The following is a 6,842-nucleotide window of genomic DNA, read 5'->3' on the forward strand; positions in this document are numbered from 1 at the left end:
GACTAAGATCAGTCAACTTAATTGGACGCGTTGCTGCACGTAAACCTTTGTTGAGGGCAGTAAATAAGAAGAAAAGATTGGAATGGGCAAAAATGCATAAAAATTGGGGATTAGAAGATTGGAAGAAAGTTCTATGGACAGACGAGAGTAGGTTCGAACTTTTTGGTACCCGACATCGCGTGCATGTTAGGTGTTTACCTAATGAAAGAGTGCTTCCTCAATGTATACAAAGTACTGTAAAACATGGAGGTGGTAATATTATGCTTTGGGGATGTTTTGGCAATGGGTTAACAGGAGATTTAGTTAAAATCACATCTACCATGGATAAACACATGTACCATAATATTTTAGTTAAGCACGCGATTCCATCTGGTATTCGTATAATTGGGAAAGGATTCATCATGCAGCAGGACAACGATCCAAAACATGCATCTGGATTATGCAAAATTTATTTGAAACTAAAAGAAAGGGGAAAAGTTTGCAAAATTATGACTTGGCCTCCTCAATCACCAGATCTATCACCCATCAAAAAGTTGTGGGATGAACTGGATCGGAAGATCAGAGAAGCAGGTGAAACATCTTTTATTAATCAGCAAATGCTATGGGAACGTTTGCAAAAAGCTTGGAATGAGATAACAGCGGAAACCATGAATAAATTATTAGCCCGAATGCCAAGATTATGTGCTGCTGTTATACGCTCCAAGGGGTCTCATATTGATGAAAATAAAATTTAACATTTACAACTTTTTATATTAACATTTTATTGATTTTATATATTTAAAATCATCCTAAAATGTATTGTATTTACTGTCTAATTCATTGTTTAATAAACAATTAAAAATAAACGCAATTTTCTTGCAAACTTTTGTTACTTTATTGAAATATTACAAATGAGCAGAGACTTTTGCACGGTAGTGTATATATATATATATATATATATATATATATATATATATATATACATATATTTATATACATATATATATATATATATATATATATATATATATATATATATATATATATATATATATATATATATATATATATATATATAAAATACATGAAATTCGAAGAAAATTCAATTACTTTGTTCAAATTCGATGAATGTATATACAATAAATGGATATGAAACTATTGAACTCTTTATAAAAAAATAAAGGTAAAATGAAATCATAATCTAATGACACTAAAATGTAGTTTTTCTTGCTGTGTTAGTGATTGTTTGTCTTTTCATCACTGTCCAAGACAAACTTAATATTTGCATGTTTACCATTATTATATTCAAAAAGTTTATTTAAATTGCTAAAACAAATATTTTTTTACTTTTATATTTGTACACAAATCAAATCACTTTTGGAATTAAATCACAGCAGCTTTATTCAAAGAAAGCCAAATATCTCGCTATCATACCTTTTCATTTTTAAAAACTTTATTAAATTTTTCTCAAAATCAAAAAGAGTTTTAGACAAGTTAAAACCAGTTTTTATTATTGAAAATAATTAAAATCGGTTATTTTAAAATGTCTGATTTTCCTAACGGGCTGTGTGGCTGCAATGACTTAGGATTAACTTGTATTGCTTTTTGTGCGCCAGCCATAGTGGCAGGTAAAAACGCAGAGCATGTTGGAGATAATTGCTGTTTGTACGGCTGGTTAAGCACAACGTGTATTGGAGTGTATATTAGGGCAATGACACGAGAAAAAATCAGAAAGAAGTACAATATAAAGGTAAATTATTAAAAGCAGTAATAAAAAAAGTTTTTTTTGTGAGATTTAAACAGGTTAAGAACCATTTTTCAAAATTAAATTTTTTATTTTAACTTAATAATTTAAAACAGAATTAATGAACTATGGGATTGAATGAGATACGTTATTTGTTAACGTAGTAAATACTCAGCGGGCATGGATACATTCATTGTACAAACATAAAACGTCCTGACCTGACGTAAAATTTTAGTTCAGATTTGGTTAAGTTGCTGATGCAGGTCCTAATTTGAGCGTACACTGTATTTCCAAATTTGATATCAAATTATAAATTGAAAATTAGAATTTAAAATTGAAAGTGCAAGTTTGAATTAAAAAAACCTAATTACAAGCCTATTCTGAATCAAAACTTATTTTAAAATGTATTTTTAAAACTTTCTTTTTTAAAAGTCTTAGACCGCATTTGGCTTAAAATATCAACTAAAACTAAAAATAAAAAAACTCTCATTAAATATTGTTAAGTGTTATTATTTTAAAAATCTTGTTTTCCTTCTATTTACAGCCATGCCAACCATAATCATTTCTATCGGGAGCATGTTTTAGAAGTTTACCAATAAACTGGTGCTTCTCATTAAGTGTATACTTTGGCATTCTATCTAAAATAACACATAGGGGAACCTGTTGTACCTTTGACCACTTTTTGCTTTAAGGCGTTTTTTGCGTAGCCTATTGAGTAAATCCAAACCATTCAAACTTTATAATATTCTCTTATATTTTGCCCAAAAGTTATACTTAGAACTTTTTTTTCATTTGACCAAGAAGTATCTTTTTCCCGCGTTTTAAAAAAAAGAAGTCTATTGGTCAAAGCATGGACGTATAAGAGATGGACGTGCAACCCATTGTTTTACATCAAAGAGACCGCCAAAATCAGCGAGCCATGCTATTTTACGACAACTTCTAAATATTCCGTCATAAGCAAAAAATTTTAAAAAAATGGCTGTCAAACAAATATTTTTAATTTAGATTTAATGGCTATTTATGTTAGTTATAATTATCTTAAAATATATATTTTATGTGCTAATAAGTTATTGTATAAACCAGGCATAAACAAATAAGGTATTTCAAGAAAACAAAGATGTAATAACATATTTTCTCTAATACTTGAACAGTTTTTGAGTATACGTTGACAATAAAATTAACATATATAGAGAGCTTTTAAAAAAAATCCTATGGATTGGAAATTTTAGTTAAGTTTTGTTGTTGACATTTCAGCAAGTACTCTTACCACTAAGAGTCTCATTTCTTTGTACATTTTGTTTCAACTTTGATGTTTTATTTTATTTTCTCCGACATACCGCCACTCTTTGCCTTGTTTACTTACACGAAGTCAGCTGGAAATTATTTTTATCTTCGTAACTGTTGAAGCAGCTCTACACAAATAATTAATACATTTAACTAATAAATATAGTTGTATATGCATATATATATATATATATATATATATATATATATATATATATATATATATATATATATATATATATATATATATATATATATAAAATATATATATATATCTCTTATACGTCCATGGTCAAAGGCACAACACGTACGTTGTACCTTTGACCGATGCGCGTTGTTCCTTTGACCAAAATGTTATTATTAAAAAATCATGCAATGTTTGAACCCTTTTTAATATTTTAGCTTGTTATATATTATATAGAAACTTTTGGTCCATCTTATATCAATAAAAAAAATCTAATTATTTTGTAATCAAGCCTAATTGTCTAAAAAAAAACTAGAAAAATCAATCCTTACAATCTTGCAAAGACTTGTGTATTAAAGTTACGATACTCAGTATTACTAATTTTTTTCAATAAAATCAGTTATTATAACTATTTAGATAAAGTCACATATTTTCTTTAGTTAGATGCTACTTACATGAAATAATTAGGATTAAGGTCCAAAACTTTAAACGCGATTTAATTGTACAAAACAAATTTTTCTAATATATACAGTTATTTTTATTATTTTAGATAAGAAAAGAGCAAAAATATATTTTTATAACTTATGTTAGCTGGCGGTCTATATTCATTTACATATGATCATAATGCTTTTTATAGAAAATATCTTAATGATGACAACAAAAAATACAATGATAAAAGAGTAAAATATATTAACTATTGCAAATAGTCAGATCAACATCAAACATAAGATACTGACGCTTAGATGAACCATGACCAATACTTGGTGGTGGAAGTTTCATAATAATATCCTTAAGTTCCAAATCATAAAGATTGTCATCTTCTCTTATAAACTTGTTACAAAAGTCTCCTGATTTCTTAAGATACTTAATTTTGTAAACTATACCAACAAATTCTAAAACTTCTGCTACATAAAATCTAGAGCATTTCTTTCCAGCCAACTTGACAATTAAAAAATCTCCAGAAACAATTTCACTTTCATTATCAAGTATATTTACTCCAAAATCAATTTCATTAGAGCTTTCATCATTTAAACATATGTCAGACTGACTAAAAATAATCTGCTTTGCCATTTTTTTTCTTTTGCTTGAAGAGGTCTTTTTAAATAGTTGGTTATTAGATTTTGAATCTAGAATAACTTTAATTTCAGGGGTATCAGTTAAAATACATGATTTTCTATTACGTCTTTTTGAAGTATTTGTTTTTCTTAATTTGGCTTCAGGATGAGGTCGTATTATCTCAGGTGAAACAATTGATCTTGATGGTAAACTCACAGTAGGGATTTCCCCTAAAACAATAGATGACGTTGATGGTACACTGGATGGAGCAGTTTTAACATCAATAATCTCATTAGAAAGGCAAGCTTCAGTATTCACTATTGGCCTATCAGTAACATTTGCAGCTAAAAAGTCAATATCAGTAAAAATATTTTCATTAAATGGATAAAATCCAGTACATTTAAAACTGTTTATAATATTATTTGGTACAAAAGCATGAGGATAAGCTTGACCAACAAGGTAAGATATATCATAAATTGTGACTGGTTTACCAGCATTGCCTGGTGATATCATCCAGTTATTCATGGCATTGTTATAAAAAGTTTTAAATGGTCCAAAAACACCACGATCAAGAGGTTGCATTTTATGGGTTGTGTGAGGATGAAATGTCATTAAAACTATGCCTGATTTTTTTGCTAACTCAATAACAGAAATGTTTACATGACTCTCATGATTATCCATTAATAAAAGAACAGGTTTTTTAATTGACGGTCGCACATTACTAATAAAATGTTCAAGAAATTGCACAAAAATGACTTCATTTGACCATCCAGACTTATTAGCTGCTCCTACACTTCCAGGAGGACAATTATTTAACATTTTAAACTCATTTTTTGTTGAAGCACAAAATTCACTACATTTAGCATATCCATTTCGGAAATCTTTTTGCGAAAAACACCAATCTTGCTCCTTGGCATTTTAAAACTAAAATATATTAACAAAATTAATTAACTATTTCGATACATTTAATTCCCTATAGCTGAGCAGAAACTAGGTAATAAAATGAACTTGACAATAATATTGCTTCAGCTGTCCAACTAACTAAATTAACAAAATTGATTATTCTAAGTGTAGTAGTGGTTCAAGAATAAATAGTGAATTGCATTAAAATTCAATGGAATTATTTCATCATCATAATACTAGAAACAATTTTGCATTAAAAAGCAATAAAGCACAGACGACGCCTAATAAGGTAGATTATAAATTTTATAATCTTGCCCTCTTAAAGTCCGCAAATTACCGAGGAAGCAGTTTTTATTGGTCAAAGGTACAACGTCCTTGACTGGTCAAAGGTACACGAGATGGGTTTCTTTAACAGTTATTGTCTTAATCCCCATTTACGGTCAGACATAATCATCCAAAATTTTCCATAATAAAAAAAAGATGTTGGGTAATGTTTATAATGTCGTAGATGAATCAAACAACAATTTATCACAGTTTTAAAATCAGAATAAGATTAACACAAATATTTACTTTTTAAGAGCCAAAACTTATAATTGCTTGTGGATCAATACCATCTATCCCAAGTATAATGTTTTACGATAAGAAGAGTTGTCATGGACTACTATTTCAAATGACACTTCCCGTAATTTTTAAATAATAATAGTAAGCCAACAGAGTAGAGTGACCAAAGGTACAACGTGGTCAAAGGTACAACAGGTTCCCCTACTTATTAAATAACTTAACAAAAACTTAACAAATACTTATTAAATCTATACAAAAACTTAACTTCTTAACAAAAACTTAAAATCTTAACAAAAACTTAACAAATACTTATTAAATCTATACAAATGGATATATATATTTTTTTATATGTATATATATATATGTTTATATATACGCAATTTTTTTTCTAATGCAAGAACAAAATAACTTGCCTAATAACGTTTAAATGTTTAAATTAAATACAATATTGATCTCTGATTTCCTTAATTGTTTTGCAAACTTAATGCAGTAAACTAAGCACTTCTTTTAAATAACTTAAAATATGCTTGTTCTCTACTGAGCTAAGAGATCGCTTCTCTTTTTATTAAAAAAACAATGTTTTTTTTACTTTATACTAATTCAGAAACTTTTATTTAATTACAATTTATACCAAAATATACTAGAAACTTGTTATTTAAATTAAATAAAATTAAATGCATTCCTTTCAAAAAAATTTCAAGTAGACAACAATGAGTCTGATTAAGTTTGTTTTATTTTTTATTTTTTCCTTCCATGTTTCATCATGTTATCGACAAGACGTGTCCCTGATAAGCTATCTGGCCGAATATCCGTGTCGAACCGCAGTATTATTCGATATCCGGTATCTAGCCGGATAAAAAATTTATCCGGCTTTTGATATCCGCATATTTCATGTTAATGTCGCTTGAAAATTGAAAGATTTAAAACTCTAGAAATGTTATACTTTTAAATAATCTAATGTCAATATTCAATATTGTATTATTAGTATTAAAATACTATTGAAGTTATATATGCGCAAAAAATACATTAGTTTATCACTCATCTATTAAATTACATCATTATGAAGTATGAATAATAACATTTCTCTACGTTGAATTAACAGCCTTGATTGTTTTTCTCATAAATATTTCC

The 6,842-nt window shown here is 27.9% G+C and overlaps 1 long non-coding RNA gene across 1 annotated transcript in view; it reads left to right on the top strand.

Annotated features, from left to right (window-relative positions):
• The first annotated feature begins 1,379 nt into the window (after positions 1–1,379).
• LOC136073744 (uncharacterized) overlaps positions 1,380–6,842 on the top strand; it is a 36,751-nt gene continuing 31,288 nt past the window's right edge. Inside the window, exon 1 of the long non-coding RNA XR_010644373.1 lies at positions 1,380–1,729. This is a non-coding gene — a long non-coding RNA (uncharacterized LOC136073744). The remainder of the gene's footprint in view (positions 1,730–6,842) is intronic.

Source organism: Hydra vulgaris, chromosome 15 (assembly GCF_038396675.1).
Source record: "Hydra vulgaris chromosome 15, alternate assembly HydraT2T_AEP".
Classification (NCBI taxonomy): Eukaryota; Metazoa; Cnidaria; class Hydrozoa; order Anthoathecata; family Hydridae; genus Hydra; species Hydra vulgaris.